The sequence below is a fragment of the Petaurus breviceps genome, unplaced genomic scaffold, assembly GCF_028583685.1.
Source record: "Petaurus breviceps papuanus isolate PSGF00001 unplaced genomic scaffold, PetGlider_PUasm1.0 139, whole genome shotgun sequence".
Classification (NCBI taxonomy): Eukaryota; Metazoa; Chordata; class Mammalia; order Diprotodontia; family Petauridae; genus Petaurus; species Petaurus breviceps.
The window spans coordinates 17,803,380-17,823,116 of NW_027185697.1; the positions used below are offsets into that span (position 1 = coordinate 17,803,380).

Genomic DNA, 19,737 nt, shown 5'->3' on the forward strand with positions numbered 1-19,737 from the left:
AGGCAGTGCAATTTCGAATAATACTACCACTTTACAGGATTCATTATTGTCACTAATTGGGAACTACACCTATTTTGTTCATACATTTGGACCTAGTAGATTCACACATTTCTCGTCATATTGCACCAGGAGGTTAAATGACAGAAATTATAGGACTTGCATAGGGAATAAACTTCTGATTTCAATTACAGAGGAAATTTTCAGATGAGGAAAGTCCCCTTACTGATGCAAGTCTTCTTTGCAATTTCGAGCCTTGGGGTTACTTAGAACGCAGACATTAATGGGTTCACCCAGTTTCACACATCCATGTGTGTCAGATTCAGGATTTGATCCCTGGATTTCCTGGCCCTAAGACCAACTTTCTGGTTAACACCATGCAGCCTCTCTAATAGAAAGTAGTCCTGTATATAACAAAATGCTTGTGGCAGTATTTTTTAGAGTGATAAGAAACCCAAATCAAAATTGGTGCCAATAAATCAGACACCAAATGAACAAATTACAAGGTACAATGATGTGGTAAAATAGAACTGTGATATAAGCATTATATGAGAAACTGGAAGATGTATGTGAAGACTAACATGAAATGGTACCATAGGAAGTAAGGAGAAGTGTCAGACAACATAGACACTGACTGAAAGGGAGCAAATGAAAAATAATCCTGAAAGGTTGTCAGACTCAGTTTAATTGTGACAAGCTCAGTCTAGAGAACTGTCCTCCCGTCTCTCAGTGGAGAGCTGGGGGTCATAAATGTAGAGCATTTGCTGTCAAACTGGTTCCTAGGTCTTTTGGTTGTGCTTAAAGGTTTTTCAATTATAAGAGAGTACAGTGGGACAGGTTACAGGGAAATATCTGGAGTGTAAAAATAAAAAGTACCAGTAAAAAAACCAAAACAAAACAACAAAGGTGAAGCCAAGCTAGTCACACCCTTCCTCCCCTGGACTCCTCAAGCCATATCTATTTTTTGGATGCTTTTCTTCTTCACAGCTTTTATCATGGTCATTCCAAACTGATTTCACATGTGTAAGAATAGTAGGTAGGGATACTGGGGAGATCAGACCTGGGTCCCCAGTGCACCAAGGTCCATAGGCACTTTCAAAGCACTCTCAGGTAAAATGAAAAAGGAAAGGGACAGCAGAAGGTAAAGGAGAATATCATTACGATTAGTTACATTGAATTGTAGTAGTATTAATGGTAGTTGATGCAATACCAGGAAATCACATTGGATACAGAATTCAAGAGGATGTGGGTTTGATTTCAGCTCTTCAATTTTATGGATGTGGCTTTAGTCAAGCCCCCTTCCTTCCCTGGACCTCAGTTTTTTTCACTCACAAAATAAGTAGATTGGACTAGATGGAACTTTAAGATCTCTTGGTGGTCTAAATCTTAGATCTTCATGAAATTGACCTTTGTAGATGCCCATTGATTGGGAAAATGACTAAAAAAGTTATGGTATGAGATGGCAATGAAATAGTCCTGAACCATAAAATGACAACTACAGAAGACTGACAAAGAGCATAGAAAAAAATGTGGAGGGATGTCTATGAACTGGCACAGTGGAAAGAGTCAGAAGTGGGGTTAGCTGAGTTCAATTCTGACACTTCTATCTGTGTGTGACCTGGGGCAAGTGACAGCCTCCCTGAACCTCAGTTTCCCCTCCATCAGAAGAGGGCATTGGACTAGATGGCCTTTGCGGTCACTTCCAACTCTATATCTAGCAATCCTCTGTGTCTAAGATATAAGTACTGCCAGAAAAATAACATAAGGACAACAATGAAAATAGAATGAATTGAACAGCAACAGGAAACCTCAAAACTGAATGCTTTATCATTATAATGTCCAAGTTTGGAGCCAAGGAAGATCTATGAAAAGAGGCTTCTCCCTGACTCATTGCATAACTGGGGACCTATGGAGCACTACAAATCATGATCACTTTGGTTAGTTTGGCTACACTGTTTTTTAGTTATTTAAAACATAGGAATGATGGTTTTATGGGAGGGGTGGGAGTGGGAGGGATTGTTTGGGAGCTGAAGGTGATATAAAAACAAAAGGTATCGCTATTTTTTTAAAGAAAAGAAAATGGTCTTTGATGATCAACCGTGGTAATTCCCCACATTTTGAAGATGATCTACTTTTTGTATAGATAGAAAGCAAATTGATAAGCACACTTTCAGTTCATGTCTGAGGCCAGTCTCATCTACTAACTTTTTAATACTCACTTCCCATCCACAATGTCACATATTTATCCTAAAAATTAGAGTGATTAAAAAGTAATTTGTGTTTGACATTGTTTTGAAAAATGCAATAATATCCCTTTCTATGAACTCAGTGATCTCCTGGGGTTTGGCCAACCTCAGGCTGGAAAAGGCTGATGTGCAATGACAAACCAACTAATAAGAGAGTTTTGCTTGTGGGGACTGTTAATAAATATCCATGCTACGGGGCTCAATGTGCTAAAGCTCAGAACTAGTGAAAAAGACTAGGACAATAAACAGAATTTTAAAAATAGAATTGCAGAGAGGGGAATCAAAGACATCAGAGCTCCTGCTAAGGATGGGTGAGATGGTGATAACTGACAATGGAGAGAAGGCACAGCCCCCCAGTTTATCTTTTGCTTCTATTTTCTCTGCCAAGGAGAATGATTTTTGAATTACAAAAGACAGAATAAGGATAACTAATTGGGATTTGATAGTCAGGATAAATGAGAGAGCACTTAGCTGTTCTTGGGGGAATTCAAGTCCATTGGCCTGATTAGCTACACTTTGAGGTCCATAAGGAATTGTTGGCTATGACTGTTGAGTCACTATCAGTGACCTTTGAAGGACTGGGAAAAAAGGGAGGGGAGCTGCCAATTGGAGAAAGACAACTGTTCTATTAAAAAAAAAAAGGATGAGAACCAGGACTCTAAATTATAAACTGGTGAGTTTGACTTCAATTCCTGGAAAAATCCTGGCACATATTACTAGAGGAATGGTCAGTGATTATCTGAGAAAGAAAATCATGACCTATAGACAGCTTAGCACCATCAAGCCCAGTTAACTCCATCTCCTTTATGACTGCATGAACAGAATGGGAGATCAGGGGACATCTATGGATGCAACATGTCTGGACTCATTTGCGGTAGCTTGTTTAGGATGCCTTACTGAGATCAAGAGTGATTGTTAATGGTTCACTGTTAACATGGCAGCAGGTCTCCAGTAGAGTACTCTGGGGATCTATGTTTAGTCCTGTGCAGTGTGACAGGGTAATAACAAAAAACAAATCAGAAGGAAGGGAGTCTATTAGTTCCAGGTCTCAAACTATACTACCAAGCAGTAATCATTAAAGAAAATTTGCTACAAGTACAAAAAGTACAAAAAGGTAAGGTCAATCAGGGGCTCAGATTAAGTACATAATACACTGAAGGAAATCAATACAATACTGGTTTTTGATGAACACAAAGATCCAAGTTATAGGGACAAAGACTCACTATGTGATAGAACTGCTTGGAAAACTGAAAAGTAGTTCGGCCCAAATTAGGTATAGAGCAAGATCTCACACCATATGTCAAGAGAAAGTACAAATGGATAGATATATGACTTAGACATAAAAAAGGTGACATCATAAGCAAATTAGTGAAGCAAGAAAGAAATTACCTTTCAGATCTATGGAAAGAGTAAGAGATCATTACTAAAGAAATGATAGAGAGGATCATGGAAGATAAAATGGACAATTTAGATTGTACGAAATAAAAAGAGGTTTACACATATATATCTAATGCAGTTAAAATTGGAAAGAAGGTAACTGCGAAAAATCCTTGTAGCAAGTTTTCTGATAAAGGTCTCAAATCCAAGATATATAAGGAACTGATTCAATTTATAAGACAAAAAGCTATTCTCCAACAGATAGTCAAAAGCTATGAATAGACAGTCTTCAGAGGAAGAAATCCAACCTATCAACAATAATATGAATGAAAGTTTTTAATCACTAATAATCAGAGAATTGGAAATTAAAGGAACTCTGAAGTTCTACCTCCTGCCTATCAGACTAAAAAAGATGACAAAAGAGGAAAATGAGAACATTGGAGGGGCTGCTTACACTTTGGGAGGAGTTGTGACTTGGTTCACTCATTCTGAAAAGGAATTTGGAATAATGGCCAGAAAGTTAGGAAATAGGGCATTCCCTTTGACCCAGTTATACCACCATTAGTCCAATAAAACAAACAGATCAAAGGAAGAGAAAAAAAATCTGTATGTACAAAAGAAATGGATAAAAGCTATTTTTGTAGCAGCCCTGAATTGGAAACCAAGGGAGAGTGAATCAAATGGGGGAGAGAGCTCAGCATATTTTACTATTCAAACGTAATGGAATATAATCGTGCTGAAAAAAAAATGCTGGAATTCATGGTTTTGGAGGAAACAAAAGAGGTCTATGAACTGATACAGAATGAGTTAGCAGAGCTAGGAGAAACATATGTATAGAGTAGCAGCAATATTACAGAGAAAACCAACTTCAAAAAACTTTAGAATTCATATCATTGCAATGTGAGTGTAGAGGGCTGACCACTTACTTCCTGACAGAGTGCTGATGCTTAACATGTAGGAGGAGACAGATATTTTTGGACAAAGCTAATGAGGGAATTTGTTTTGTTAGTCCATGAATATTTGTTATGAGTATCTTATTTTTTAATTGAATAATGAAAAGGGGAGATAGTAAATGCTTATATAAGTAAATAAATGTATTTTTAAAAAGGGAGTGGTTCTCCTTCCTTGGGGATCTTTGAGCACAGGCTGGATGATCACTTGGGTTTGCTGTAGTGTTCAGGTTGGACAGAAAGCCTGCTAAGGGCACCTCTAATTCTCAAATTCTGGAACTTCAGTAAAATTTGATCAAGTGCTGTTCTTGTGGAAAATTAACTAGAGCTGTGCTGGTTAATTGTGCTAGCTAGATAGATTCACAGTCAAATGCCTAGATTTAAAGAGCATTTTCAAGGGAACTTTCATTCAGATAGGAGTTTGTGATTTGGGAGATCCCCTCCAAATAGAAGCTTTTGGAATTGTTGACTCTCTCAAACACACAACTCACCCATACCTTCTTATGCTGCTTGATTCCCAAAGGTGACTTCCAGAAACCCTGCTCAAGGCAAAATAATCAGAATTCAGTGTTTTGTTTTGATACCCAATGATGTCCAACTCTTTGTGACCTCATTTGGAATATTCTTTTTTTTTAAGCAATCGGGTTAAGTAACTTGCTCAAGGTTACATGGCCAGTTATTTCTGGGTGTGGTGCTGAGTATCTGAGCCTGGATTTGATCCAGGTCATCCCGACACTGGAGCCGGTGCTCTTACTCGCTGAGCCACCTGGCCGCCCCTAAGCAATTGGGGTTAAGTAACTTGCTCAAGGTTACACGGCCAGGTGTTTCTGGGTGGGTGCTAAGTGTCTGAGCCCGGGATTCGATCTCCAGGTCTTCTCAACACTGGAGCCAGTGCTCTTACTCACTGTGCTACCTGGCCGCCCCCATTTGGAATATTCTTGACAAAGATACTGGAGTGGTTTGCCATTTTCTTCTCCAGCTCACTTTACAGATGAAGAAACTGAGGCAAACAGGGTTAAGTTACTTGCTCAGGATCACATAGCTAGTAAGTGTCTGGGGCCAGATTTGAACTCAGGAAGATATCTACCTGACTCTAGCTCCCCCTGTGCACTGCACCACCCAGCTGCCTCCATTATGATACACTAGAGATCATCTAATTTAATCCCCTCATTTTGCAGATGATAAAATTGAGGCCCTAGTGGAAATCTTCTGTCTCTATCTATCTATCTATCTATCTATCTATCTATCTATCTATCTATCTATCTATCTGTCTATCTATCTATCATCTATCTGTCTATATGTTTGTCTATCTATCATCTGTCTATCTATCATCTGTCTGTCTATCTATCTACCTATCTATCATCTATCTGTCTGTCTATCTATCATCTGTCTGTCTATCTATCTACCTATCTATCTATCATCTGTCTGTATGTCTGTCTGTCTATCTATCATCTGTCTGTCTATCTATCTATCTGGTCTGTCTGTCTCTATAGATCTATACCAGATAGCATTTATATAAGCATTTTAAAGTTTGCAAAATGCTTTATAAATAGCACCTCATTTTATCCTTACAACCATAGGAGATAGAAGACACTATTATGACTTCCATTTTATAGATGAGAAAATCGAGGCAGGCAGTTTAAGTCTAGGGTCACACAGCCAGGAAGTGCCTGAGGCCAGATTTGAACTCAGGTCTTCTTGACCCTAGGTCTTGACTCTTTTCATTGGGTCACCCGCCCAGTGGCCTTATTTATACATGTATGTATAGATGTGCATGTGTGTGTATATATGTACATGTATATAAGTGTGTGTATTTATATATCTGAATATACATATATCTCTATGTCATCTCTTCCTATATCTAGATCTATGGCTCTCATGGGTCAGTGCTTGCCCACACATTCAATGTCCCCCACTCTCCCAGCATGAATACTCCATCATTTTCATGGCCATAACTTTTCCTGAATAACATGCTCTGTCTGACCTCTCAACCTAAGTCAGCTTTGTCACTGTGATGCCTCCTGCCTCAGCCTGCCTAGTGTCTTTCCATTCCTTTTGCATCTTTAGCTATTTTGGATTTTCCTGAGCTGGGGATTGCTTATTTGTTTGTTGTTTTACCAAGTCCATGTGAATGACACCATGATTAAATGTCCATAGTAAAGAAACATCATTTGCTCAAAATGTTGGGTGGTTCTAATAACAGTAAATAACAATAACTCCTGACTTTTATATGGCAATTTATGATCTGTCAAGCACTTAGGAAGATTATCTTATTTAAGTCTCACAAAACTCTAACATGGTTGGAAAATAAACAGTAGCTTTTACTGTGTTGGATTTCCCAAATACATGACTCCAATAACCAGTCACCATATGCTTTTTTGTAGGTAAGATAAGGCTCCAGTTGGTGTTACTGTAGTATGGGAATAAAACATGCACATGTAGACACACATCTAGTGTGTGTATGCAAGCATATATATATATGTCATAATGCATTTATAATGTAATATATAAATTGTATCTCATATGCAGATATTGAGAGAGACAGTGTTGTATAGTGGTTAGAGAACTAGCCTTGGGGCCAGGGAAACTTGACTTCAAGCCCTTTTTCAGATACATACTGACTGTGTGATCCTGGGAAGTCACTTTGCTTTGATAAAGTTGTAAATCTGAGAGGAGAATGATTCACAATCATAGATAGATTTCCTATCCCTAGTTCTTGTGAAGAGGTATATATGGTACATTTATATAACTATAAATATATACCCCAACATTATGCTTTTTGGATGATGAAACCACATGTGCATGTATATTTCATATCTATACACACATATACATGCATATCTGATGTCTCCAAAGTCTTAGTGAAGTGTACGTCTGTTTGTATAAACATATGTAGTCAATTAAAAAAAATGTTTGCTTTTAATTGGACCTGTGATCTCATCGTGTAGGGAGCTTCTGGTTCAAAACTTCCTTGATCAATGCATATTGGCACCTCCTTAGCAACTTTTATTCTTAGAGATGCCTGAGAAACTGAGAAAGTAAGGGACATGCACAGGGTCATAGATTTTTTATGTATTATGGGCAGGACTTGAACTCAGGTCTTTCTGACCATGAGGTCAGCTCTCATAGAATCAAAGGATCATTGATGTAGCATTGGGAACAGCATTAGAGGCCATGACATCCAGTTTCCCTATTTTACAGATGAGAAAGCAGAGGTACAGTGAGGTTCAGATTCACAAAAATGATACATGTCTGAGGTGCGATTCAAACTCAGTCTTCCTGCATCTCTCTCTTCATTATGCTGCAGCTGCTTCTCATATATAATATAGACACTCAAATACATATATGTAAATGTCACTGTTCCTAGAAATAGATTGTTTCTGTAGGCATTGCTGGCAAATCTGGTCCTATTAGAGGTTTTGGGAAGGTGACTGATGTCCATGAATTCATCTCAATGTCAACAGTTTTCACCTGAGTAACAGAAACCACATGGGAATTGAAGCATCCCAAAACACCGAGTTCTTTTCACCCAAAGCCATCCTCTCTAATTCCCATTTCTCCTATGTCACATTGTTTATTTATCCTTTTCTTTTTTTAGCTTTTTATTTGTTCTTTATTATGAATGTTTACACTGGCAAGCTTTCCATTAGCATATACAAATGGGACAGGAATCCCAGTACTTGGACATCTGGGGAAATGAGTGGCTCTCCCAGAGGAGGCTGGAAGAATGGAACACTTATAGAACACTGGGAGAACTCAGGATCGTTCAGACAGGCAAGCTTCATTTCTCAGGGTCTCATGCCCACATAATGGAATGGTTTGTCTCTCTGAGGTTAGATATTAGCACCAGATCCAATCAATATCTCTCACTCTGTTCTTCTTTAATAATTTGTTAACTGTGTCCCTACGAGTGCTCAGTCTATGATCCTGTTTGCCTAAATTAATTGCTTCAAAAAGCATCTTTTGATGACTCTGCTTTTATTGCTCAGCATTTAGAATGCATAGTATATGTATTACCGCCAAGGACAGCTCCCTAAATCTGAACATCTGTGTGGTTTTCCTCTATTCAAAATACAAGAGGACATCAAAAGAAGGAACTTAGATACAGAAGTCTGAGTTTTGACTCTGATCTCTGCCACTTAGTGCCCATATGGCTACAGCCTCAGTTTACTCACCTATTAATTGGGATGACAATATTTACGCTTCTGATTTCATGGAGCTATTGGAAAGAAAATAAATCGATGTGCTCTGTGTCAGGCAGGCAGAGCATCTGGGAAGAAGGTTGTTCTCTGAGGGGTGGCTAGGTGGCACAGTGAATAGAGCACCGGCCCTGGAGTCACGAAGACCTGAGTTCAAATCTGGCTTCAGACACTTGACATACTTACTAGCCATGTAACTTTGGGCAAGTCACTTAACCACAATCGCCCTCCAAAAAGCATGGGAAAAAAAGAAGATTGTTCTCTGCTCTGGTCAGACTATACCTGGAGTTTGTGTTCAGTTATGGGTGATGTGATTGAAGAAAGGAATTTTTATAATAAATTCAGCTTAGATTAAAAAAAGAGAGATGGAAACAAAGAACAAAAGAATTTCAGAATTGGGGCCTTCAGACACCTTCCAACATAATCCATACTCCCAATCTCCATGGCTGTGCACTTCAAAACTGGTCAGAGTATCTCTGTTAGTTGTTGTTTGGTTATGTCTGACTCTCTATGACCCCATTAGGGAGGGGTTTTCTCAGCAAAGATACTGGAGTGGTTTGCCATTTCCTTCTCCAGCTCTTTTTACGGATGAGAAAACTTTGTTTAAAGATCTCCATTGATGGGATCCACCACTTCCTGGGGATGTCCATTCCATTTTCCGATAGCTTTGCCATCTCTGCAATTTCCTGCCATTGCTGCTGAACTTCTGCTGTCCTGATGGAGGAGGGCTCACTGAGGCTAGATGGCATCTGATCAGGCTTTCTCTAGCCACCTTATTTTCCTGCCTGCTGCTGCTGTAGCAAACTCTGAGCCCGACCACCAATGCCTCTCTCTGTCTCCCCAGCCATGGTGCATAGGAAGCACAGCAGAGTTATAACTTGGGTGAAAGGAGATATTATGCCAATATACTAATCATGCTCTGAAGCATTCAAGCATTCACAGACCTCGAACTTTGGCAGCTATTGGGGTTGCTTAGTTATTTTTTAAATAATTTGGATTGGGAGGGACCTTGGAGATGACATCACCCCATCTGCTGTAGGAAAAGGCAACACTGCGGCCACTCTCCTGCTAGCGTTCTTTATACCAATGCAAACATTAAAAAGGAAAGTGGTTATAATGATGGTAAGCTGAGAGTTGTGTTGTCATGGAGAGGGTTAGCCAGGAAATTAGAAGACCAAGTCTTAGGAGGGTGGCTTTGAGCCCCGCCCCTTTCCCTCTTGGTGTGAAGGACAGTTTTCCCATCTGTAAAATGAGGGTGGGGAGGGGGTCTCTAAGCTTTTCCTCAAATCTAAGATTCCATGACTTTTTAAAAAGAGACTGTCACCTTGTCTCTAACTCCAGCTTTCTCTCCATTTTTTCGCTTTAGTCCGGCAGACAAGAGTCCCATGAATAATCAATTTTCAGCAAACTGTGAAACTGAGTTTAGCAAGCGAGTACAGCAGCAGAGTTTATGGATTGAATGATAAACAAATAAAAAATATTAATTAAGTGCTTGTAATGTGTTCAACTCTGTGTTAAGCCCTGGGAGTATAGATGTAAACGTATTCCCAGTTCGGTTCGAAATATAGAAATTGCATTGTCCAGTCTCCTCATATTATAGATGAGGAAACTGAGTCCCAGGGAGGTGTGCCCATTCTCCTATAGAGAGTAACAGGAGCCCAGAAATGAAGAAAAACTGGGCAGACTTTCAATGGTTAGAAGGAGACAGCATTGGACCAAGGCAGAGTGAGAAGGAAGGCCAACTCAGAATCAGGACATGTGACCTTTACTGACTGGGCCATGCAGACCCAGCCTCACAGCCTTTCTTGTCAGCGTTCATCATCTTAGAGGATCAATGGTGGAAGGGATGGTAGGGACCCAAGTGGCTTTGCTGGAATCCAAAAGCAGTCCCCTGCCTTCAAATCCTCTGCTTCCTTCTTCCACACAGTTACCTACACTGCAGGCATCTCCATTCGAGAGCTAGAACATATTCTCCCATAAAACCTTTTCCACACATGATAGAACTGGTTCAAGAGTATAATATTATTAGGATTACCTTTTGGGTTCATTTTGGGTTAAATAGGCTTTGGGAACTGAGTCACTATAATATAGAATAGAATAGAACTAATAGAAAGAATAACACATAATAGAACAACACAACATAACATAATGTAACATAACACAACATAATATATATAATAAATATAACATAACATATGACATGACTTGACATATAATAAATATAATAATAATAATAACTAGCATTTATAAAACAGTTTGAGATGAGCAAGGCCCTTTACATACATTATCTCATTTGATCCTCCAAACAACCCTGTGAGATAGGTGTTATTTAAATCCCCATTTTACAGATGAGGAAACTGAGCATCAGAGACATCAAACTTTCCCCAAGTTTGGACCCCTTTCTTCCTGAGCCCATGTGCCTGCTCTCTCCATGATATCGCCCTTAAGTGCCTCTGGAGTCACCCCGTTCTCAGCCATTTTTTGTCATAGTCATAGACACCCTTTGGTTACATTGGCTTTATTTGTACAAAAACTTTTCAGTTTAATGTAATCAAAAATATGCATTTTGCATTTCGTAATGCACTCTATCTCTTGTTTGGTCATAAAATCTCCCCTTCTCCATAAATCTGACAGGTAAATTATTCTTTTCTCTCCCAGACTGCTTACAGTATCGGCCTTTATATCTAGACCATGAACCCATTTAGACTTTATTTTGGTATACAGTGCAAGATATTGGTCTATGCCCAGTTTCTGCCATACTATTTTCCAGTTTTCCCAGCAGGAAATCAAATAGTGAGTTCTTAGCCCAGCAGCTGGGGTCTTTGGGTTTATCAAAGAGTAGATTACTATAGTCATTGACTGCTATGTCTCATGTACCCAATTTATCCCACTGATCCACTGTTGTATTGCTCAGCCAGTACCAAGCAGTTTTGATGACTGCTGCTTTAATAACACAGTTTATATCTGGTATGGCTAGGTAGCCTTCCCATGGATACCGTTTGGCAATTAGTCTGGTGAGACCTATGGTCCTCTTTGCAGAACAATGCTTGTAAATGCCTAACATAAAGTACGAAGATGAGAAACAAATCCAATTATATTGAAATACACTTATCAAAATATTTCTGAAAAGTTCATGGGCCCCAGGTGAGGAAACCATCCCTAATATTATAGTGGCTTTCGGGATCTGAACCTCCTTCACCTCTGGCATTTCTCAGTCTTAGTGGGGCTGTTGTAGCTAATAAAGCTCTGGGTTTAATGTCAAGATGATCCCGGTTCACATCCTTGCCTTGGACAGTTACTACTGTGTGACCCAGATGAAATTAGCTAACCTCTCTGTGCCCCAGCTTCCTCATCTCTAAAATGAGGGCTTTTTGACAAGATCATCTTTGAGGTTCCTTCTATAGCTCTGCACTTAGGGTTCTTCGAAGCTTTCCTTGGAGAGGTACACACACCCACTAAATTCTTAGTCTTGAGCCACACTCTCCTAAGGCCCACACAGGTCAAAAGCATGCTATTTAATAGTCCCGTATCACAAGATGGAGTAATTTTCTCTCTGCAGATGGAACCATCCAGGAATGGCCCGGACATACTGGGAGAAGCTCTCAGGGTGGATGGCCTGTCTCTCAAATGGGCTGCTTCTTACTCACTGTTTCTACAAACATGCACATGTGAAACCCAGTTTTACAGGCCCCTGGGGCCTTGTGGCTCAAAGTTTAGCCCAGTCAGAGCAGGCCAGAATGCTTTGGCAGAAGGATGGAGGGTGAAACTTGTGGGACTGGCTTTGGGCTTCGGCCAGGCCGACCTTCTCACCTGACTGTGTCTCCCACTTCCCTAACTGTGTTTACTCCCAACTCCCCTCATAATTCTTGCTCATGCCCATCTCCCTCCTTCCCCCCTGCCACTTACACTCCCACCCTAATGCTGCCTCATCTGTGAAACGTTTCCTTGTGACTGCAGCCCAAAGCTTGGCCCTCTCTCCCTCTTCTAGCTTCTTTGCGGTTCCTCTTGGCGCAATACAACGAAATGCCATTTTATATGCTGTTCTTGTCTGTAACCCAATGTACCAGAAGGACTCAGCATTTTATTATATCAGCCTAAAATGCTGGCACTCCATGATTTGGAAAAATTAAAATGACTGATAACCTCAGAGGTAATGGAAAGTACCTCTTCTCCCTCCAATTTTCCTAGGATATAGCTGTCTGGGTTCTTCTTTGTCCTTATCAGCAAAGTGGTGCAGTAGATAAGAGTCCTGGACTTGGAGGCAGTTTAAATCCTGCCTCAAACTGTGTGACCCTGAACAAGTCACTTAACTTCTGTCTGCCTCAGTTTCTCCACCTGTAAATCGGGGGTAATAAAAGCATCTTCCACACAGAGTCATTGTGAAGAGCAAATAAGATAACAAAACCTTAAAATATATAAATGCAAGCTATTTTTATGGTCATTGATATAAAATTCTACCCTGAATTATGCTTATCTATTTGTGGGTCATTCCCCCCCCCAACAGAATGAAAGTTCCCTGAGAGCAAAGATAAGAAGACCATAGCACTAGAGGTAGAAAATATCTCAGAAGCCTCCTCGTCCAAACTGAAGGCCTGGGAGGCGAATGCCTTGCTCAATGTCATATAGAATGATATGTAAGCTTTTAATCTTTGTCTATCTACATAGGACCTTGACATGCCTATAATTTCCTCACTGTACTCTTGTTCAGTCCTTTCAGTCATGTCTGATTCTTTGTGATCCCATTTGGGGTTTTCTTGGAAAAGACACCAGAGTGGTTTGTTATTTCTTTCTCCAGCTCATTTTACAGATGCGGAAACTGAGGCAGACAACGTTAAGTTACTTGCCCAGAGTCACACAACTAGTAAGTGCCTGAGGTCATATTTGAACTCGGGAAGATGAAAGTTCCTGACTCCACTCCTAAAAGCTCTATCCACTGTGCCACCTGGCTGCATTTCCATAGCATAAGGAGCTCCCAAATAAGGAACTCTCTCTACCAATGCATGTTGGAATCTTCTCTCCAACTTCCAGTTTAGTGAGTTAGAAAACTGAAAGTTTAAGTGATTTGTCCAGGCTTATCTTGCCACTGTGTATCAAAGATGGACTAATGTCTCCTTGACTCCAATCCAGCTTTTCATTCACTGTACCACATTACCTCACTATCTAGTAGATGCTTTAAAACGTTGAAATAAATAGAATGGTACATGGTATTTTTTGGCAAAGTTACAACATGGTATCAAGAATGGCTCGAGGGAGAGAGAAGTGACATGAAAGACTTATTTTGGGATATGCCAGACTGAGTCCCTGTGACCAGTCATATAATAAGAATTAGAGACAACAGATGGACAGCTACATTGCTGCAGTTATCCTTAAGACTCTCAGAGACCCAGAGGGAGGACTCAAATGTGATGGTTAAATACTCCCTCTGTGAAGAAGTAATAGAGAAAAATAAATTCCACTCTCTTTCCAGCCTCTGTTCTTTGGTGTGCCCCTCCTAGCTTGGTAAGATAATTGATCACTAACTGTCCCCCATTTCTTCACTCTCTGCCTTCCACACCCACTGTGCAAACTTCTGCCACATCTCTCTTCCTTAAGTGGCCATCTAAATATGATCCTCTTCTTCCTCAAAGCTTTCAACAGCTCCTCACCTTTTATCACCTTGATTCTAAACTTATTCTGATATTTAAGGATCGCTACAATCTTCCCAACCCCATCTCTTCAAGTTAATTTTTCAGTGATCTTCCCAAACTCTGCCTTGTTTGTTATGACATCAGTGGGCTTGCTGTCCCATCATATATCATGCCATTTCTTGTCAACATAACTTAATTCTCACTTTTCCCCCCTCTCAACTCATTATTTTCCCTCAACACTTCTCAGTCCTTTCCATCCTTTCGGGTGAAACTTGGCTGTTCCATGGAGTTCTTCCTCACTACTCTGCCTTCACTGGTCTCCCTCTCCTCTCAAATTCTCTAGCATTCCTCATTTTTACCAAGCAATTTAAGCACTTAATTATATACTGTCCTAAATTGTTCACAATTCTTACACATATTAGCTTATATTAGGAAGACAGTATTATGTAGCTGTGTGACCATGTGAATAAATAACAGCTTCTTTGACCTTCAGTTTATCTAAAGTGGGAATATGAGAAGTATCATTGCATAGTGTATAAGAGGACTGGCTATGGAGTGGGAAAAACATGCGTTCAAATTCTGCCTCAGACACTAGCTCTGGAAACCTGGGCACAAGACTTAACCTCCCTGTACCTCAGTTTTCTCAACTGTCAAATGAAAGGGATGATCTTAATGGCACCTACATTCCTTTCCAATTCTGGATCTATGAGTCTATGACTCATCCTTTTAAGCACTGAAGTGCATGTCATATAACGCTACTAAAATGGTAAGGTCCATGGAGGTAGCACCTATCTCCTACTCAATTTTTTGGGTTTCCCTCAGCACTTACTTTAGTGCTCTGCCCAGAGAAGAAACTTATTATGTTTGGGGATACTGAACTCTTAGGTGTTCACAGAACAAACTGCCTCCATCCTTTCTGCTAAGACCTTCACCTCAAACTTAAACTAAAGAAATTGAGACCATTTACTGCAAGCTTCTTTTTCTCTGTCTCCTCCTATTCATCTCACAAGCCTTTGACATCAATCTGCATTTCATCCTCTGCTTCAGTCTTTGATGAAGAGATGACTAAAGGAATCTTAGGTGTGTCCTTGTTGTCATTTCTTACTAAATATTTCATCAGGTTATTCCCATTACCCACCATCATTCTATTTCTCTTTCTTACTCTCTGTCTCTGTATTAACATTCTCTCTCTCTCCCTCATGGTTCCTTTGCTGTTGTATACACATTCACCCTTAATACGTTCTTGTTGATTCATTGTTAGCTGGCATTTTTTAGCTCTGTAAGGGTTTCAAAGCTCTCTGTATGTGTCATCTGACTTGATTCCTCTCACCAGGTGTTACGAATGATTTCCCCAATTATGTAGGTGATGAGGACTAGGGAAGACTTCCTGAGGGAAGGAAAACTGCTGAGACTTTCAGGATGGCTAGGAAAGCCAGGAGGAAGAGATGAAAAAGGAGAACATTCTAGGCATGAGGAACAACCAAAGAAAAGACATGGAGTTGGGACATGGAGCGTCTTGTTCAAGAAATGATAAGGAGGCTAGTGTAGGGATGTAGGCATTTTTTTTTTCCTGCAGATATGAGTTGGACTAAGTGGCCGCTGAAATATCTTCCAACTCCATAATTCTTCAATTCTGGGACAGGTGATGAAAGGCGTATTAAGGGATTGTGACCCTGATAAACACCCATGCTTCAGGTTAACACTCGTGGACAGTAGGATTAGATAGGAAAGGGATACAAATCCACTGGTGCAGTTGATTTTGATCAGTCTATAATTTGACAAAGATGTGCTAAGCTCCTACTATGTGCTTGGTGCTATATTAAGTGCTTGGGATAGAGAGAAATGTAAAATTCATTGTCCCCAAGGAACTATTATTCTATCAGGGAAATAGATTTCCTTGTAATACTAAAATATGAATAATCAGGGACAAAAGCCTTTGTAGTATGATGGAGTGTTGGCAATGGAATCAACACAGACACTTACTAGCTGTGTGACCCTGAGCAAGTCACATAACTCTGGTTGCCCCTATTTTTACCCATAGAATGAGCTGGAAAAGGAAATGGCAAACCACTCCAGTATCTTTACCAAGAAAACTCCAAATGAGCTCACAAAGAGTCAGACGCTATGGAAACAACTCAATGATTAGCCAGATTTTTTGACCTTAAGTCTACATTTACCTCTTGACAATTTCTCCCATTGCTTCTGGTTCTGTCTTCTGGGGCTATACCGAACATATTTCTTTTCATGTTGTAGCCCTTCAAATATTTGACTACACCTATCATGTCTCCCCATCAATGACTGACTGAGGCAGGATATGAGGCTTATACAAGGAACCACCAGTTCCCCTGGCCATCTGGGGGACTCAGTTAAGAGGCAGCAGAGGAATGTCACTTCTTTGATATGAGTCTTTCTCCTTCCTAAGTCAATACCAGAAAAAAGAAATAAAAGGCAGCGGTGGAACAAGTGGGAAGGGGACTGGACTGAAAGCCTGGAGGTGAGGCTCTGCTTTTGGCTCTGCCCCTCATTCCCAGTATGCCTGGGGCAGGTTCCTTCGTATTTCCAGACTCATTTCCTCTGATATCAAATCAGTGGCTTGTATTCACCAACTCTGAAGATCCTTTCTAGTACTGAAGTTTCATGGTTCTATTCTAGCATATGGGTACATCCATTCTATTCCCAGGAAAAATGGACTGGTGTGGAACAAAATGGGCACGGAGACCTTGATAGAGTACTCTAGCAATATGAAAGGAAAGAAGGGAGTGCTGCCTTCTAAGTGAGTTTCAGAAGGAAAAAAATGTATGTTGTTTGGTTTAGAAGGTAACCCCCTACTCCCAAAATACCTAAGGGTCAAAGGATCTATCTAGGGAGGGAGCTAGGAAAGGGAAGAGGAGGGGGAGAGGCAAAGAACAAAGAATTCAAAACAGAAATGACAGGCAAGTGACTGATTTCCTTCTTGGAATACAAGAGTTTTGCATCTGTATTTTTTCTCCTAGGAAGTTATAAGATGTCCCTTGTCTCTCGATTGGATGGAGGAAAGAAAGAAAAACAAGGAATGCAAAGGTGCTTGGATGGCTCATGGGTTTATAATTGCTTAGAGTTTATAATTGATGGGGTCAGGGTATGCTCTATTATTCCCCATCAATTATAAACTCTAAGCAAGTGGACAGAACCTGACTCAGCTGGTTGGGGTTTAAAAAAATCCAGTCATTAAGGAAACCCCAACTTCTTCCCTTCCCCCATTCCAGCTAAAAATGCCTCTTCTCTGCTCAATGTCCTTGGAAAGTCTTGCTCCCATCACTAAGACCTACAACCTTCCTTATCTATGTACATGCCATAGACTTATTTCCTCTTCCTCTCCCCAACTATAAGATGCAAACTCCTTGGACTATGTACTTATTACATTTTTCTATCCCTTACACCCAGCATAGAGCCCTGCTCATATGCTTAATAAATGTGTGTGTGTGTGTGTGTGTGTATGAGAGAGACACACATAGACAGAGAAACAGAGACACAGAAAGAGAGAGAGGGAAACAGACAGAGATAGAGACAAAGATAGAGAATGAGAAAGGGAGGGAGAAGAGGAAAAAATAGAGGGAGGGAAATAAGGAGAATAGAGAAAGCAGACAGACAGAGACATACACATACAGATATTTTATGTTGAATGAATGAAAACATCAATGAATCACTGGTAGCAAAGGGCAAATCCAGTAACAATGGACGGAACATGGGAAGAAAGAAATTCAGGGTGTGTGTGCATGTGTGTATGTGTGTGTGTGTGTGTGTGTGTGTGTGTGTGTGTGTGTGTGTGTGTGTGTGTGTACAGCTTCCTAACAACAAAAGTTATTCATCAGTGGAATGGACTGCCTTTCCCCCCTCTCCACTGAACATCTCCAAGGAAAGACTGGATTGCTACTTGTCTGGGATATTTTAGGAGAGGTTATAGGTTGGATCAGATGGCCTCTAAGGTCCCTTTCCATCCCAAAATTATGCACATCTCTGTATGTGGGGATTTTCAGAGCAAATCTAGAGATCGACCTTCCCACTGTGTCCCACATATAGATGCTTTTCAAAGTCACCACCTGAACCCCGAGCTTGAGGCTGAGGGATAGGGCAAGGACGGAATCCTTGGCAGATCATTCCCCTTTCTGATCACTCCTCCCCTGCTTATATTTTTAAAATCACTTTGGGCTTTGGTGAGAATGAAGTGAACTATTGTGAAGAGAAGCCTAGGGAAGAAGAGGCCAGTAAACAAAGGAGAGAGGAGAAAAAAATTCAAGAAGAAGAGCGAGAGGCTTATGTAAACTTGCCCTCCCATAAAATCCTCCGATTTTAATGAGGTCGCCTTATCGCTCCGGGTTCTCTGGGTAGGTAGATAGACCCTCCTTCAGTTCTTGGCCTCTGCACTTGACCATGATGGAGACAGAGAATCAGACCCAGCTAAGCTGGCCTCTGGAGATGCAGAAACCTACAATCCTGCACCCATGTGCAGACTAATACTTGAATATCTCCCTTTGAGAGCATCGTACCAGAGCCCCTTGCTTATATCGTTTAGCTGTGATGGTGGTGGCCAAGTGCAAAGAACGAGGGGCCTGGGCTCCTTCCTATTATGGGGCCTTAAGCAAATCATGTATTCTATGACTCAGTCCCTTTGCTACATCTTCACTACGACTGTTTTATCATTTGTTAAAAAGGGATGATAACAGCCACCTAATTGACCTCAGATACCTAATATAGTAATATAGGGAAGAATGATTTTTTTAAAAAAGGTAAACATATTCTAATGATATTAGTCATTATTATAATTCCAGGGACCACAATATTTGGCTTGTGAAAGTGTGTAAATCATTTTACACACATCAGTTCATTTGAGCCTTACTGATATTTGACACTTGAGGAAACTGAGACCAACAGGGGGCAAGGGACTTGGCCAAAGTCCCAAAGCTAAATGACAGAGATGGATAAGAAACCCAATATTCCTGACTTTAAATACAACACTCTATCCACTAGGACATAGAAAAAGTTTCTAAATAACATGAAATGCATATCTCTGTCCCCATGTCAATGGAATAATGAAAAGGGGAAATTCAATTTTAAAACATGGATGTTTTGCCTTTGATTCCAAAGCTATAGATAGAAATATCCAGCTTTCCAACTGGATGTATACATGTCGTGTCCCCAATAGAAAGGAAGCTCCTTGAGGACTGCCTTCCATCCTTGTATCCGCAATGCCTTATACAATGCCAGGTACTTAATAATGATTAGTAATATGAAGCACTTCATAAATACTTGTGGCTTGCTTGCTTTTCACTTTTCCTCTGGCTCCCTGCAGCCTCAAACGAAA

General features: G+C 40.3%; 1 protein-coding gene across 1 annotated transcript in view; it reads right to left on the reverse strand.

Annotated features, from left to right (window-relative positions):
• ADRA1A (adrenoceptor alpha 1A) overlaps positions 1-19,737 on the reverse strand; it is a 118,264-nt gene that overhangs the window by 69,603 nt on the left and 28,924 nt on the right. The gene's annotated exons all lie outside the window — the stretch shown is intronic.